Below are 17,031 nucleotides of genomic sequence, written 5' to 3' on the forward strand. Positions count from 1 at the left end.
CTTCCTGGATGGGACCGTCTATGGATCCCAAGGGTTTCGAATCAAGCAAGCCTGATGCTGCCAGTCTATACTTTGTTGTAGTGACGTGTCGATCATGCTAACAGTGGCAAGAGGGTCGAATTATATCCAACTTAAACTCTCCACAGTTGATGTGCATTTGCACGTCCCTATACCTCTCATGCCGACTCAACTAGCCATAGGTTAAGTTCAACCACATGTCTCTTCTCTAGTGGCACGAAGTCCTTCAAAGAATAACTACTATTTGGCGGTTATATATATGCATGTTCATTAAGAAATGGCATGGTACCATGTGCAAGATATTTGTTGGTGCATGTTGGAAGAACTAAATTAAGTAACACTTCATGTGACTGAAAGATGGAGGAACTGAAAGGATGGGAGACTTATAAAGGACACTCGGGGAAATAGAAGGTAAGAATGCAATCGTGTATGTTTATTTATTAGCACGGAAGGACAAGGTAGATATGGTATGCTTTCCTGCTGGATGTGCTTCACAATTTGATATTGTATCAGCCTAAATACAATGCATACGGAAACTAATAAGAACCCTGTATGTTTCAAACTCTAATATTGCATCGGTGTAAATACAATGCATGCATATAGAAACAAAGTAATAAGAACCATGGGCGGGAATAATCGAGAAAGTATCCAATGCTCCTCGACATGGAGTAATCCCAGAATTACCATAGAATTTTTGCATTTCTAATTTTTTTTATTGAACTTCACAAAATAATTGATACACTTCTACTACACAGATCAATTATACTACAAATTTCAAATCCAAAATATTTGTAGCTCGAAAGTTCGAAAAGAAGACAAATCCAAAATTAACATTGTTGATGAGCCAACTTCAGAGTGCAAATTGGGTATACTACTTTCCACAACTAGATTTGTCCTTATTTAATTCTATATCTGTATTTTAAAATTAGATTTGAATATTTGCAACAAGATTAATATATAGATTATGTTTAGACTGAGTTTTTGTTTAACATTTGGGAGGTACCGGGAGCACTCCACACCTCGGAATACCTGATACTTCTTGACAAATATTCGTCTATCGGGCATCGCTTTTTTTGCTAGTAGGCTGATTTCTTGAAATTTAGTAACAATTTATACTTTTTTCAAGAGATAAAGTAACTTTTTTGGGGCTTTTCGATCGATGGGCCAGTTGGTATTATGGGATCAAAATCAAGTAGCTCATAGATGTATCACTTTTTAGAAAACAAAAGGTAGCTTCATTACACACAACCTCTGGAGAAACTAAACATGCATATAATCAAATTGTTACAAATCTGATAAAATTGGAAGAGAGAGAAAGAATATGTCATAGAATATTCCCAAACACAACACATGTTGATGCTATGTCTCTTGTAACTACTATGTCAGAGGCTACTAAGAGATCATCCACATTCGATAGCAACTATGCAACCATGAGGTGTGGAGGAGCATAGTCTTCAATGCAACGCATCCATCGAGGGATATGACTGACATCATCGATATCGACCAGTGAATCAGTGACGTCAATCCCTGGATTTTCTTCTAAGGTAGCAGCATGTACTGGCGTTCCACAATGGGTAGTAATATAGACTAGTAACATGCACATGTTATTAGTCTATGTTACTACTAAGCCACAATGGGTAGTAACATATGTGTCGTAATATGGAACACTTTATTTATTACGCTATAGACACATCTTGCCTTAATATGTGTGATGTTACTCATACTAGTAGTAACTAGCTATGTTATCACTTTCGTTCCTTTGTTCATTTATTGCATGCCACATCATCTATTTAACCTAGATATGTGTGATGTTACTACTCCCTCCGTTTCTTTTTACTGTGCATATAAGTTTTGGTCAAAATCAAACTACACAAAATTTGACCAAATTTATACTCCCTCGGTCCTTTTTAGTTCGCATATAAGATTTGACTGAAGTCAAGCCTTGTAAAGTTTGACCAACTTTATTGAAAAAAGTACCAACATCACAATCTGAAATCAATATCAATAGATGTGTCATGACTTAAAGTTTCATATTGTATAACTTTAGCATGACAGATGTTGATATTTTTTCATATAAATATGGTCAAACTTTCTGAAGTTTGACTTCAGAGAATTCTAATATGCAGAGTAAAAAGGACCGGAGTGAGTACTAAAAAATATGAACATATACAATACTAAAACTATATAATATGAAAATACATTTCATGGTGCATCTGAAAATATTGATTTCATATTGTGAATTTTGATATTTTTTAATATAAAGTTGGTCAAATTTTATCAAGCTTGACTTTGACCAAACCTTATATGCAAACTAAAAAGAAACGGAGGGAGTACCTAGTTATTGCATGTTGTAATTTTAACTAGTATTATTAATTTGGACATTCAACACGATTAACTCTCTGCACCTAATACGTGGTCCATGCTCTGAAAAATTGCATGCCATCAAATCTCACATTTATCATGGATATTCTATTGCGTAATACGTACTAAGATTGGGATAGATTTGACAGAAGTTCCGGCACTTGTGAAAAGACATACAGAATTGCCTCAACAAAAATGGATGAAATTGGACCGAAAAAAGCCATTCAGCTTCGTTATCGATTACTCCCTCCGTTTTAAAATAGATGACCGAACTTTATTGAAACGGAGGGAGTAGGTATCAATGGGAACATCAAGATGAATGAGTTAACTAAGTATCAGATCGACCAAATTGAACAAATGATAGCTCAAGATGCAAAGAACATTGTCCGAAATAGATTTGGACCGAAAGGAAGTACTATTATCAATTTTCAGGATTGTGTTTTCATTAAATTTTGACTCTAGAGTGCTCGCATGATCCAAGAGAGTTAAAGTGCTGCATCAAGGACTGATTATGGAGGATTACCGTTTAGCTAGTTTCAACAATACTACAGGACCTACCATTTGAACTGATTTTTGACACGTTTAAGGAAAACACAAGTACTGCAAACGGGCATACGCAGATGCTACAGCATAGAACTAAGTTCTTCCACCACAGCGAGAAGAAAACATTAGAGAAAAGCACATCAAATGCATCAGAAGAAGCCGCACTTCAACACCAGGCAAGAACAACAGAATTATAGACCAAATTCAGGGCTCACTTATTCATAACCTGCCGTACGACAGAAGTTTCAGATCCAACCGATAACAGTGCATCACAGTTCTGTAGAAACAAAGACACCATCAACAGACCCAGACGAGACACCGGACAACTACAACGAAGGAACCAAGGCTTGCGAACCCAGAAACAGAAGCACCATTGCCAGGAGCTTACTGGCCACCACGGAGCCGGAGCACCAAATGAAGGGTGGACTCCTTCTGGATGTTATAATCAGCCAGGGTGCGGCCATCCTCAAGCTGCTTACCAGCAAAGATGAGGCGCTGCTGGTCTGTTGGGATGCCCTCCTTGTCCTGGATCTTCGCCTTCACATTGTCGATCGTGTCCGAAGACTCAACCTCCAGAGTGATGGTCTTGCCCGTGAGGGTCTTCACAAAGATTTTCATGCCACCCCGGAGCCTTAGCACCAGGTGGAGGGTGGACTCCTTCTGGATGTTGTAGTCAGCAAGGGTGCGGACATCCTCAAGCTGCTTGCCAGCGAAGATGAGACGCTGCTGGTCCGGGGGGATGCCCTCCTTGTCCTGGATCTTCGCCTAGACGTTGTCAATGGTGTCAGATGACTTGACCTCAAGGGTGATGGTCTTGCCGGTGAAGGTCTTCACGAAGATTTGCATGCCACCCCGGAGCCTGAGCACCAGGTGGAGGGTGGACTCCTTCTGGATGTTGTAGTCAGCCAGGGTGCGGCCATCCTCGAGCTGCTTGCCAGCGAAGATGAGACGCTGCTGGTCCGGAGGGATGCCCTCCTTGTCCTGGATCTTAGCCTTGACGTTGTCGATAGTGTCCGAGGACTCGACCTCAAGGGTGATGGTCTTGCCCGTGAGGGTCTTCACAAAGATCTGCATCTGTAAACAACAAAGCACGCCGAAGAGTTAGAAACGGTACAGAGAAATCTGTAGTAGATCAAACAATACATGGAACCAGATGATACAACAGGGATGGAATTGTAACTAAGAAAACCCTAGAATAAGCTAATCAAATGATTGACAGTGATAACTTTTGAAGGACCCGCTGTCACAAATATATTAGCAGTTCTATCAGCTAGCGCAATCTCTAGCCTCATGGGTAAGGGACAGTATAAGGAAAACTGAAGGGCATCAAACAATACATAGATGGTTAAGAATAACCTGAACTGTAGAAGAGAAGTAGCTGATCGATTGACAGACAAGGGATAAATTTTAGCAGAAGTTCAATCATTAAGCCTCGTGGAAGCAAACATGTTACACGAAAATCGACGTACAACTACATGGCTATCAGGTATACTCCTTAGTCCTTACAGATCAGGCAAGGGTGCAATATGAGGGCCACAAAATCAGAAGTCCACAATAATACTACTCCTATATAGATGAAAAACCTAGGGGAATTAGCTAACTGCAACTAGAGTGATATAGATGAACCGAAACGGCAGCAAACCCATCGGAATCGGCAGATGTACTCGAAAATCCACGCATAATAGAGAGATTTAGCCACAGAATATGAATTCCAAAACTATTTCAACTACAACCGAGCCTAATCAACCTCGAGTAACCGAACCAGGAGCAATCGACCGACAATAATAGCGCCTACGCAGCAGATCTACTCCAGACGACTAACAGCAATCGAGCACTACAAATAATAATCTATGAACAGGAGGAGGCAAAGGGAACGGTCGGAGAGCCGCATACCTTGAGGAGGGGGACGAGATGGCCTTCGCTTCGATCGGTTGAGAAGATTTTCCGGCGAGATGTGAGGGGGGCTGGACTGATTTGTGGATAGCAGACGGGAGGGGGCGGGGAATTTATAGGAGAGAAGTGCATGTTACACCCTCAAACTCTAGCCCTAATCTAATATACACCCCCAACTCCAATACCGTCTAATATACACCCCCAACTCACAAAACTGGCCATAATTCAACCCTCCCTCCCTGTTGACCGGTTTTGACCCAGTTTGACCGGTTTTCACTGAGTGAACAGTAAAAATAAAATTTTAAAAACCATATTTTTTTTTGAAAAAAATTCAAAAATGTTCCAAGTTTTTTTCACCGCGTGAACAGTAAATTAAAAAAAATCACCTTTTCAGCATGTTTGGACACCTGAGTAAATTCGAGATGTCCGTAAATTCGATTTTTTTTTCAAAATTTCAGCTTGGCGAACAGTAAAATCGATTTTTTTAAAACCCTTTTTTTGCATGGATGATGTTTGAGCGCGTGCTGATTTTCTTTGGATTTTTTTCCCGAATTACTGTTCACCATGCTGAAAATTTTGAATTTTTTTCGAATTTACGGACATCTCAAATTTACTCAGGTATCCAAACATGCTGAAAAGGTGATTTTTTTTGAATTTACTGTTCACGTGGTGCAAAAATTTGGAACTTTTTGAATTTTGTCAAAAAAATAATTTTTTTGTTTTAAATTTTTTTATTTTTACTGTTCACTCAGTCAAAACCGGTCAAACTGGGTCAAAACCGGTCAACAGGGAGGGGAGGGTTGAATTCTAGCCGGTTTTGAGAGTTGAGGGGTGTATTTTAGACGGTATTGGAGTTGATGGATGTATATTAGACTAGGGCTAGAGTTGGGGGTGTAATATGCACTTCTCTCAATTTATAGGCGGCTGGGAGCCTGGGACGGGAGGGAGAGAAGGAGGAAGCGCTACGGCACCGGCCGCGGATAGGGAGAGGAGGGAGAGGCGGTCGCGGTTCGTGTTTTGACCCTTTTCTAAAACTTATTTGAAATTTAAAACCTATTTATGATTCTACGCCATAGAGATGGCTACTATAGTTGGATGTTTTGTGATCATATCTGCAAGGTTTCATCGCGGAAGCATGTCGGTGGGTAGGTGCATGGCTTTCAAAATTATTCAAATATATATCTTGTTCACAATACAAATTAGTAGATAAATGCAGCTGATAACATCTTCCTTTTGTGGAGTGAAAGGGAAAAGATATATATTTCTTTGGTTTGTTGCCGCTATGCAACAAAACAAATTAATAGCTTGTGGAGCCTGAATCCCTGAGCCTGTTACCGAATCCATGAAAGATAAACCACAACATATTGTGAAACCTCAAGTCAAAATAAATACAGAATGATGGTGAAGTTTCACATCATTGCATTTCCTGGATTTTTCTTTGTCTCTCCTCTCCCTGAGTTCTCATCTCCTGGTGAAGGTGCAGTTACCATGCGAGGAGGATGCATATAATAATACGGCATATCAAGTGAAAATTTGTCAACCTCCTTTCGTTGAATCTGATAAATTGATGCCATGTAGATGCACAAGGTATTGGTCTCTGATGTTGAACTTTCAGCAAAGAAACGAAAAGGAGTAGTCCTCGCAGGAATAACATTATTTGCCTTTTCAGGTGTTAGTAAACCTTTTTGACTGGTAAAGATTTTAGAGAAAGGTGTGGTAGCTGCCCAGTGTCCCTCACTACTGGAAACAGAGAATTTGCCACCAGTCAGCTCTTTGCCGTCTGCTAGCGGACGGCAAAGAAGGCCTTTGTCGTCTGCTTATAAAAAACGGACGGCAAAGACATGGCTGACGGCAAAGAGCCTAGTTGCCATCAGCCTTTTTTGCCGTCCGCTAGTAGACGCCAAAGAGATGGATGAGGTCCAGTGGAGGCCTAAACCTTAATGGCCCATCAGCCCCACCCCATTACCGTCTGCCAGCAGACGGCAAACCAAACGCTACCTAACGGCCCGCCCCCACCCCACCTCCCACTCTCTCTGCCCTCTCACTCCATCGCGCCCCCGACCCCAATCGCCACCGCCGCCGCCCCCGACCCCCACCGCCCTCGCCACTGCGCCGTGCCGCCCCACCACCCGCCTATGCAAGCATTAACTTGAAGAAGATGAAAAAAAAGAAGTAGAAAAAGTAGAAAAAGAAAGAAAAGAAGGAAAAGAAGGTCGAGGGGTCGAGGGTCGAGGATCTCCGAGGGATCGAGGGTCGAGGGGTCGAGGATCGTCGAGGGGTCGGGGTCGAGGATCACCGAGGGGTCGAAGTTTTTTTTCATAGTTTGAAGTGTCGATACTTTATGTGATGTGATGTCGTAAATTTTCTTGACTTGATCGCTAAAATTTACAGGCTTTGTGCTATTTCATCTCCTTGGAGCCATCGTGGTCGAAGTTTTTGGTCTGTGATCTCGCCATTGTTCGACTACTTCCTCTATAGCCAAGGGTGAGCTACGAATCCACCTTCACCTCCTACGCTCTTTTAATCATGTCGGTAGATTTCATTTTCATGCTAAGTCGCGTAACCAGTATGTGTCTCCCGTCCGAAAGGGTTGCATCTATAAATATGCATTCAGTTGCATATTTATCACATAACTCATTCGGATTGTCCAGCGATTTCCACGGACAGCCCGAGGATGTGTAGATTGGGTACGTTCTCCATGCTCTACCCCATTCCAAGACAAAATTTCGTCAGCGCCTCCCTGTTGTTCTCCGGATGCACATTCTCTCGGCTTTTTGCCGAGACGTGTATCATGAGAACAGCGGGGAGGTGCTACCGAAATTTTGTCTCAGAATGGGATAAAGTATGGAGAACGTACTCAATCTACACATACTCGGGTGGGATTAGGACATATCTTTACCTATTAGAGTGTAGGTTGCATGGACGTACTAAAATTGACAAACTAGATTAACTGATGGATATACATGCTGAATTATATACATTTCTTGTCTGTCCAGTAGCTAGGCAAGATGAGTGATCGTGCGTGGATGTACACCGATCACACTAGTTAGAAAGAGATGACCAATAAATGATTAGCAAAAATCAAAGGAGTTCTCCGTCTGTGGCGGACGGCAAAGGCTTGGGGGGGCATGACGCGTGCCTGACATCAGATAGCACACGGCAAAGGGGAGGGCATGTTTGCTGTCCCCTGGCAGACGACAAAGCCTCCCGTTAGCCACCTAACGTGGCTAACGCCTGTTATTTGCCGTCCATGTTCTTTGCCGTCTGCCACTAACGACAAAGGGTTTTTGCCGTCCGCTTTGAGGACGCAGACGGCAAAGAACCTATTTATCGTAGCTTTTTTTGCCGTCAGCGACAGACAGCAAAGAAGTTTGCCGTCTGCTTTTGGTTCCTTTGCCGTCTGCCATGGCAGACAAATAAGCTGATACATGTAGTGCCTATACCCTTATGAACAATAAATTAAAAAAGGAAACTAATTAAAAAAGGAGAGATTTTGTGACATCAAATTTATAAAACATTTTAGGTGCTTGAAAATGACATGATTATGTCCCTATGCCCTCATTCAGAATATGGTATCATATCGGCTTAATGACATTGCGTATGAAAATAATAGCCATGTTATTGCCACCATGTAGGTAGTAAAACATAAGAGGTGTTTTTCAATAATAGTTTTTTTATTAAAGCATTAAGGTAAGACAAAATAAGTAAACTCGATCTAATAAAGCATCGCAACACAGAGTCAACATACCCACATAACTAAAAGAGAAAAATAAAAGACAATGAGAGCAATGCTTACAATCAGCATCAATAAGGCATCTAGCCCTAGCGCCTCCACATTTCATGGCGACATTACAAATTCCATAGCCTACAAGAAGAAATGCCGACTACGACTATCTTGCGAAGAAGGCCACTAAAACTTAGAAGACCCTAATACACTGTCTCCGCCTAAAATAAGGTGGGGTATGATACAGATTCTTCAAAACTTAGCTCGTCACACATAACTTTTTAGCATGGATATCATAAGAGGGTACACAAAAACAAATCGAAGTTCAAATCATATTGGGTCCTCGTCTCCTTACAACATGTATATATACACATGTGTAATTTTAACTAGTATATTAATTTTAACCTTCAAAGGGATTAACTCTTTGCACCTAACATTGCACGTGGTATGTGGTCTCAAATTCTCCATGCCATCAAATGTATCACCTTTATCGCAAATACTTCCGAAGCTAAACTACATCATATTTATACAACCTCTCTTACTTTCCCCATTGTTCCCAACATCTTTTTCAAATGATGACAATCGTTGATTGATTAATTCATCTTCCTTTTGTCTTTGTCACTCACTATCTCATCAACCAACCACTGGATAGGAATGGGAGGTATCAAGAGAAAGGTAGCGATGATGTATCAAGAGAGAGATAGCAACTCGGAAACAGCTTGTGGTAGATCAGGGATACACTAAGGTTTAGATCATGTTGGTAGGTAGTTAAAGTGGCATATGGGTTGCGCAACGTGATTTTTATACGATTGCATAGCCCAAATTTTTTCATAAAAATGATGTAACTTGGAAGTTTTGCACTTGTGAAAAAATACATTATCCAAAATGCTACATACCAATAATTGAAAACTGGGACAAACAAAACCATGTGAGCATTGTTTTCTTAGGGCTTGCTACTCGTCGGTTGGCTGATCTTTGGAAAAGATTGGCCGGGTGACCAGTCCGATCTCACGATCCTATCCTCTTTCACTTGTTGCAATTATAACAAGACCTCATGTTGCAACTTCAGCTCGTGTCTTATTGTCATTGTGGCAAGCTAGACCCTTGTAGCGGCCCACGTCCACCCACTTTGCAACGGCAACTCCAGCAACAGGGAACGACCCTCACTGTCACCGGACGCCCCAACATTGCAGCGCCGGTGCCCCAACATTGCAGCGCCGGTGCCACATGTTCACGTCTTTGGCTGGAGGTCGCCGCGTCTACAGCAGCCGCGCCTGTGCGAGAGGGCATCAGGGGTCATGCAGCCAACACAAGCACAAGATCAGCAAGAAGAACACACATATGTTTGAATAAAATGGGGCAACGACCAGCACACGGGACTCCACGTATCTTAGAAAATTTGAGGATCAAAGGGATTCTACAGGCCAGAAAGTTGGCAAGTACAAAAAACAAAATCTGTTTGAACACACGCATTTCAGAGGATAGAGCATAGAGGTCACCAACCAGAAAACATGTGCCAAAAGCAGATCAAATGCATCAGAAATATCACAAGAAACCACATAACACAACAGGAAACATCAGGCAAGACAAACAATATTATGGATTGAATTCAGGGCTCACTTAATATTAAGTTCATCAAAGCTGCTGCACACCAGCAGAAGTTTGCAGATACAAACGATAACACTGCATCATAGTACGGTATAGAAACAAAGACAGTTCAGGCAACGACAGACATAGACCAGACTCCTTTGGAGGACACCGAAGACGAGACTTGTGAACCCAGAGACAAAAAGCAGCTCCATGGCCAGGAGCTTACTGGCCACCACGGAGACGGAGCACCAAGTGAAGGGTTGACTCCTTCTGAATGTTGTAGTCCGCCAAGGTGCGGCCATCCTCAAGCTGCTTACCAGCAAAGATGAGGCGCTGCTGGTCCGGGGGAATGCCCTCCTTGTCCTGGATCTTCGCCTTCACGTTGTCGATGGTGTCAGATGACTCCACCTCCAGGGTGATGGTCTTGCCGGTGAGGGTCTGTCACAAAAATCTGCATGCCACCACGGAGCCTGAGCACCAAGTGGAGGGTGGACTCCTTCTGGATGTTGTAATCAGCAAGGGTGCGGCCATCCTCGAGCTGCTTGCCAGCGAAGATGAGACGCTGCTGGTCCGGAGGGATGCCCTCCTTGTCCTGGATTTTGGCCTTCACATTGTCGATAGTGTCCGAGGACTCAACCTCAAGGGTGATGGTCTTGCCGGTGAGGGTCTTCACAAAAATCTGCATACCACCACGGAGCCTGAGCACCAAGTGGAGGGTGGACTCCTTCTGGATGTTGTAGTCAGCAAGGGTGCGGCCATCCTCGAGCTGCTTGCCAGCAAAGATGAGACGCTGCTGGTCCGGAGGGATGCCCTCCTTGTCCTGGATTTTGGCCTTGACATTGTCAATGGTGTCCGATGACTCGACCTCAAGGGTGATGGTCTTGCCGGTGAGGGTCTTCACAAAGATCTGCATCTGTAAATACAAAGCAGACAGAAGCAGATTAAGTTACAGTACAGGGATATCTGCAGTACGTCAAACAATAGATGAACCAGATGGCCACCATGCTACAAAGATGAAATTGCAACAGAGATGAAATCAGCTAGAGAGCTGACAGCAAACTGCCCAGGAGCTGGCCACTAGAACAAGCCAATGGATTGACATAATATAAGAGTGTTTTTGACACTATACTAGTATCAAAAACGCTGCTATATTATGGGACGGAGGGAATAGCATATCTACCAGCGCAGTTTCAATGGGAGCTGATGTAATCTGGTTGTACTGAGAAGCTTGTCAACAAGCCTAGAAACCAACAGTAATATCGGCAAACCGACATGAATTTAAGAGTTGAATTCAATGCCCAACTACGGACGCTACAAGCAACTACAAAGCTGAACTATTAATCTAGCAAATCATAGGTGTATCCTTCCACAGATCATAGGGCTACAAAATCAGAAACTAGCTAACTAAGTCTATAACGAGATAGATGAACCGAACCAACAGCAATCGCATCGCATCCCAGTAATACCACGAAGGTGTACCCTTCAACATATGAGGCTCATGAGCGGTACATAATCAAAAATCCACAATAACAACCAAGCAGAACTAAGACGAACCGACCCCACAGCAATCCCATCATAATCGGCAGATCTGCTCGAAAATCACGGCATAATCAAGAGAGACGTGTTAACTACAATCAGGCCTAATCAGCCACGACTAACCGAACGAGCTGCAATCGATCAACAGCAATAACGCCTCGACCCACCCACAGATCTAATCCAAATCCATACGACTAGCAGGAATCGAGGGCGGTGCTAGCAACGATCGATCCAAGGGCACGCACGCACGCACGAGAGAGCGAAGAAGAAACCGTAGCCTCGCATACCTTGAGGAGGAGGACGAGAGAGCCTTCGCTTCGCTCGGATCGGAGGTTTCCCGGTGAGATCGTAGGGGGGCTGGATTGGATTGGATCGGATCGGATGTGTGGAGAGGAGACGGGAGGGGGCGGGGATTTTATAGCCGAGCCGGCTCGGACGGGAGGGAGAGAAGGAAGAAGCACCACGGCACCGGCACGGGTGACTTGTGGGGGCCGGAGCGGATAGGAAGGGGAGAGGCTTCCCTCAAAAAAAAAAAAAAAAAAGGGAGGGGAGAGGCGGTCGCGGAGTCCGTCCCCACCACGCAAAAAATCCAGGATATGGGGAGGAGATTCCAAAGGTGACGCCGTCGAGGGTTCGGCTGGTTGGTGGCCGTTGGAGTTGGACGGGTCGGCTCACGCCGTTGGTGTGGTGCGTGAGCGTGACACACTGGGCCTCATGATCTTTCCTTCGCCGGCACGCACGGGACGAGGATATGATTTTGAATTTTCACTGGTATAATCCTACATTTATATATTATAGGTTTGCAACAAGATATTTTGCGGCTGGAAATATTTGACCCCATTTCTTGAATTTATACGGCTTCATTTTGTTATTATAGTTCAATTGAGTTTGTGTTTCTGAGCCTGAAAACATGGCTTGACAGTCGTGAATAAGAGTAGAGTGCCGCAAGCATATTTTAGTAAGGGTATTTAGACTCATTCGTGAAAAAAAATGAATTTTCCACTAGTATGTTGTCCGAACTGCCAGTTGGAGTGGATATCTAGAAGGTGTCGCGCACTCATGTACAAAGACCATCTAATATGACCAATCGATAGTCAAGATTAGAATGCACAAAACGCAACGACATGACACGCCATCGAAGATAAAAAAACGATGAGAAGAAGAAAGTGGGAAAAAATGAGGAGATGGCGAAGGGGACACGAAACATTGGGCACGAGTGATGGAGGAGAAAATTATGGGTTAATTGGCATAATATATTTTTAGAAACAAGAGTTTCATATTGGAAAATTCTCTAGCCATTGGTTGAATGTATGATGTCTGGAGATGTATCACGTCGGTCGACTTTCCTGAAGACGACGCGCACCATGCTGGAGAAGTGGGCGACATGGCTGACAGTGGCTAGGGGTGGGCGACATGGCTGACAGTGGCTAGGGTGGGCATTTTAACTGAAGACCGAACTACCGAACCGAAAGAACCGGGACCGATGCCAAATAGACCGAAACCGAAAAAATCAGTACTAAATTCAGTCAGCAACTCTGTAAAACCAATATTACATCGGTCGTTTCGGTTATGACCCTCGACTACCCTAAGTACCGTAAGTAACCGAGAAAGAATAGTAACAGGCCAATTCAATGCATTAGGCCCATAGCCCACAATATCAACTAAACTTGGATGCGTCCGTTTAAGCCTTCACTTGGATTAGTTCAACGCTTCCCATGAGAAAACTCACTTCGACACAAAAAAGGGGGCTGCCACCGCCGCACCTTATCCACATCCAGGGAACCGCCAGATCTAAGAAGCCGCCAATCGATCCCTCTGGTCGGCGCCAGCGCCGACGCCGCAACATCTCCTCCTTCCTCGAATTTCTTCCCCACAGAGACCGTCTCCAATAGAAGTTTCCACCAACACTCCATCCTCCATTCGGCCATGCCTACAGGGACATCTGCTTCCCGACCATCGGCCTGCAATTTTATTCTTCAAGTTACAGGTCTGCTAGCTGAATCGGTCTGCTGAGATGCTCCAGTAGGATGCAGCTGCATCTCCTCTCCCCATTCTCTTCGGTCATACATGTATTTCTTGATTTTTTTTCTACTAGCAAGTTGTTTGGCTTCTTCGGTCTTGAAACCGATGACCGAACCGAAGTCTCGGTCCACCGAACACTCGGTTAGCAGGATTTTGGAAGACCGATCGGTCATCAATTTTGCAAAACCGAAATTTTTATTAACCCGAAGAACCGAACCGATCGGTTTGGGTTAACCGAATGCCCAGGCCTAACAGTGGCGTTAACGGAGGCAAGGCGGAGGGTTGACATGTGCCGACGAGGGGAGAGGGGGGGGGGGGGGGGGGGGGGGGGGGGGGGGTCGTCTACACTGAAGAAGGGGTCTTTAGAGAGTTATAGAGGGATGGCCTAATCGGCAACGGAAAAGGCAACTCAAACAAGGTAGGGCGGCGGGGCAACGACACCGTCCACGAGTGTCGGTGCCCGGCAGCAACATCGTGGGTAGACCACAGAGCGTAAGGAAGGCATCGACAATGGAATGGACTAAAACATTTTTTTTTACAGGCAACACACAAATACCCAGTCCCATTATGTAATGTTACTCCCATAAATTCAAATGCAATAAATTATTTTGAATTAAAAAGCGCCGAACAGCACAAACTCTCGGTGGAGACTCCAAAAAAAGGCATCGCGACTTGCTTGACATCCTCTCCAGCACAACGTCCGTGTGATATACGCCGACGCCGTATGACGGCGAGCAAGAGCAACGGGAAGAACGCGTCCGCTCATGACCTCCCGTCCCACACGTCGCGTCGTGGATGTTGCTTTCGTTCTCATCCTCTCGTTCCCTTAAAACGTTTATTATCAATTTGCAAAAAAAACTTTTATTATCACAAAGCCTCCCGGAAAATAAGAAAAGGAGATTCGACAAGACACTGTCTCACGGGTTCGGAGCCCAGCATTTTTTCCTTTTGAGGGGTTCCGATTAGGGTTGTTGGATGTGCAGACCGCACGGTTGGGGTGGATGTGCTTTTTTTTTTTGGCACAGCTCAGCATTATTGTTGCCTCCGCCGTGTCCACTAGCGACATATGGAGGAGAAAAGGATCGCCGTGACTTTTCGTGACATTTCCGGTGAGCTCGTTTTGGTACGTACGTACTGTACGTGTGTATATGGAATCCTCCTGCAGCTCAGAGGCTTTCCTTGCTTCAACGCAACTGCATCAGAGATTCAGAGCTCGTAGCGCCTGTTCGTTTAATCTCTCCATTGCACAGAAATGATTTGTTGGCCCCGAAAGAAGGAAAGAGATTTGTTTTAGTTGCTACGGAATGTGCAACCTGGCGTGCTTGCTCTGGGGAGTTAAGGCAAGACCGCAAGAGTCGTGACTTCTGAAGCTTAATAATGCTTTATGTATCAGCTACTCTCTTCATCTTATGATGTAATACGTTTTTTTACATGAATTAGTCTTATATTATGAGACGGAGAGGGCAGCAGATGGAAGTTTGCTTCTCGGTGTGTCCTGGGCTTGGTGGCATGCATCGTCAGGTCGACCATAGAGGTTGTCCGTGCTTATATTGAGTGATTAATCGGACGGCATGATGACGTTGCATTAGGTCGGAGAACGACTCTGCACCTAAACCGGATAGTGATCTAGTGCAAGACGGCGACACGGACAGCTGAACAAATCTTAGCACGAGCTATGATGACTAGTCGTATATGGTGAGCAGGTGAGATGAACCCGCTGGGCTTAAGATGACTAGCAGGGCAGGCAGGTGATCTGGAACACGGAAGACTCTTCCGGTCGGTTCGGTCGTTCTAGCTAGATTGATCGGCGAGTTGGCTGCCAATGGTTGAATGCTGGATAGGACTATTATACGAGATCATCCGGGATGGAGTCAAGTGGATTTTTCCTATGTTGCTGTTCTCTGTCAGATTGAGCTTTTGTCTACTCGGCAGTCCACATTGTTAGGCTTTTCAGACCCATGATTTTTGTAAAGTGAATTTAGTTAATGAAAATGAAAATGATTTAAAGAGCCCTGTCGCTGTGTTTACTCTCCAAAATACCACTCCCCCACCTCATAATATAAGAGCGTTTTTAACACTACATTAATACAACAGCCGCACTCATTTTATGAAACAGAGGGTGTAAAAATTATCTACTAGTGCAAAAAAATGTTGCCACTGTCCCACGCTACACCCTTCAATCGTGACGACCGCTATTTTCTCTTGCAACATCGCCTCGCACCAGCCCTGTCAGCTGCCAGTGCTGGTCGGGTAACCGGCCCCAGCCTTCTAGGCCCAAAGCGCGGCAATTCATCTCCAATAATGTACCCGATCTTCGATGTTAAAAAGAAAGAAAAGAACTAGGCTTGCAACAGTAAATTCAATTTCTTCTCTGCAAGCATTAACTTTACCTTAACTTTGTTGCTCTCTCTCTCTCTCTCTCGCCATTCAACTTTTTCGTACTTGCATCTAGTACCCTTCTCTTCAGATATCAATCACTTCACCTTTATTTATAAGCTAGTGATTTTGAAGCGAGACCATCCTAGGTAGCACATACGTTTTGGAGGATCCATGCCACAAAATGATATTGATGGTGACGAGTCGTTGTGCTCAATTCATCGTAAGGAAAACTGCAAACATGCATACACGATTCACATTGGATGATCTTTATGTCTTTGCTTGATCACTAGACAAATAGTTAGTTAGGCCTGAGAGATTTTGGGAAATACAAATATGTGCCTTCACTTGTTCGGCCTCTTTGGCGTGATGATCGGGGAACATCTCAAAACTCTAAAGCTTCGTCCTTTCCTTTTCTTTTGGAAGAAATTCAGTTTATTTTGCTAGTTGACACAAGAGAAATGTCTCCGCACGAACTTAGTCGATGTACATTTGTATGTCCCGGTACTTCCCATGCCGACACATCTAACAATGTTCTAAGGTGTACAAGGGCGTACGACTGTTTGATGAGTACATATACCCAAAATGTGTGGGTACAGTTTGCTGCAAGGTATTAATATGGTAGTGACAATCACTAGCTGCGGCATCAAGGCACCTCCAACCGTGTACCCCAAATCTAACACACTAAATGTTTGCTAACACGTCTGGACACGTTCGAGGACACAAATAAGAGAGTTGGCCATCCAGCCGCATGCATCAACTGTTGTCCTATTTCAAATCGAAATTGAATAGAAACGAATGGAGTTCATGCAAACTAGACGATATATTTTAACATTCAAAATATTTATAATCAAAAGAATAAAATTCCACAATTCAGATGCAACTGCTAATCATATTTCAAATCTTTCATTCAATTCAGATGCAATTCCTAATCACATTTCAAATCTACAATTCGGTGGCATTCGCTT

The 17,031-nt window shown here is 43.9% G+C and overlaps 1 pseudogene; it reads right to left on the minus strand.

The window, feature by feature from the left end:
- Positions 1-3,169: 3,169 nt before the first annotated feature.
- Positions 3,170-12,143, minus strand: LOC125518035 (annotated as a pseudogene).
- Positions 12,144-17,031: the final 4,888 nt, after the last annotated feature.

Source organism: Triticum urartu, chromosome 7 (assembly GCF_003073215.2).
Source record: "Triticum urartu cultivar G1812 chromosome 7, Tu2.1, whole genome shotgun sequence".
Classification (NCBI taxonomy): Eukaryota; Viridiplantae; Streptophyta; class Magnoliopsida; order Poales; family Poaceae; genus Triticum; species Triticum urartu.